This window comes from Fukomys damarensis, unplaced genomic scaffold (assembly GCF_012274545.1).
Source record: "Fukomys damarensis isolate Sample0158 unplaced genomic scaffold, DMR_v1.0_HiC HiC_scaffold_4, whole genome shotgun sequence".
NCBI lineage: Eukaryota > Metazoa > Chordata > Mammalia > Rodentia > Bathyergidae > Fukomys > Fukomys damarensis.
In genome coordinates, this window is record NW_022900916.1 from 9,730,664 (window position 1) to 9,732,005 (window position 1,342).

Here is a 1,342-nt window from a genome sequence, read left to right on the forward strand (position 1 = left end):
TAGCAGGAGAAAATACAAATGACTTTAAAAAGCTGTTCTCAGAATTAATGACAGAAAACTTCCCAAACAGAGGGGAAGAATTTGACATTCAGATAACTGAGGCATATAGGACCCCAACTAGCTACAATAAAAAAAAATCTACACCTAGACATATAATAATCAAGATCCCAGAAACCCAACAGAAGAACAAAATACTACAAGCAGTAAGAGAAAAGAAACAAATCCCATACAAAGGAAAGCCCTTCAGAATCACAGCAGACTTTTCAACACAAACCCTTGGGGCAAGGAGAGCCTGGAATGAGATATTTCAAGTACTAAAAGAGAACAACCTCCAACCTAGACTGATGTATCCTGCAAAACTCTCTTTCAAAATGGATGGGGAAATAAGACACTTCCACGACAAAGAATACCTGAGAAACTACATGAATACCAAACTAGCACTATAAGCAATTCTAAACAAGATCCTAGAAAAACACAATGAAGGCAACAACATGAGGCCCAACAGAGCAAATTAAATAGGCAAGGCAAGAAACTAAAAGGAGAAGGTGAAAAAGTAAAGAGTCAACAAAAGGCCAATAACATGCCAATAATAAGTCAGTACATATCAGTTATAACCAGCAATGTCAATGGCCTCAACTCACCAATCAAGAGAAATAGACTGGCAAAATGGAATAAGAAGCAAAGTCCAACAATATGTTGTATACAAGAAACACACCTAGTGCGAAAAGAAGCCGCCCATAGAGTGAAAGTGAAAAGACAGAAAACAATTCTCCATGTGACAGGACCCCAGAAAAAAATAGGGGTAGCAATCTTATTGGCAGACAAAGTAAATTTCAAACCAAAACTGAATCTAGTATTATTGATGTAGGATGGTAATATATCATACCTCTATGAATGTAAAATATCTAGTACCTGCTTTATGATACATAGTAGGGACAGTGCTTTATCAGAGCTACATTTAATGATATTACTCTAGAATGTTCTCTTTCCAGATGATGATTAAGAGGCTAATAGAAAAAATGGTGCCAGGTACCACAACAGCAACAGAACTTTGCTGTTTTCTGGATATTATTCTTTTCTTTGTTTTTTGTTTTTTTTTTAATGGAATGTGCTGAATGTCTATAATTTTGTTCAGATGACTGCAGAACCTGGAAAAGCTGTTGCTGCTATCAATGCATAACATACTATTATTAGTCTTTTTATATATATACACACATATATATATAAATTGAATTTTGGGAAACTTTAACAGTGCTGCCAACTTTGGAAAAAGTCATCCCAATTTACTGTGTTGACTTGGCATTGTACAGAAATGGACAACCATATTGGGCTAGAAATGTTA

The 1,342-nt window shown here is 35.3% G+C and overlaps 1 protein-coding gene across 10 annotated transcripts in view; it reads right to left on the minus strand.

Annotated features, from left to right (window-relative positions):
* Srpk2 (SRSF protein kinase 2) overlaps window positions 1-1,342 on the minus strand; it is a 232,652-nt gene that overhangs the window by 96,347 nt on the left and 134,963 nt on the right. The window lies entirely within an intron of this gene.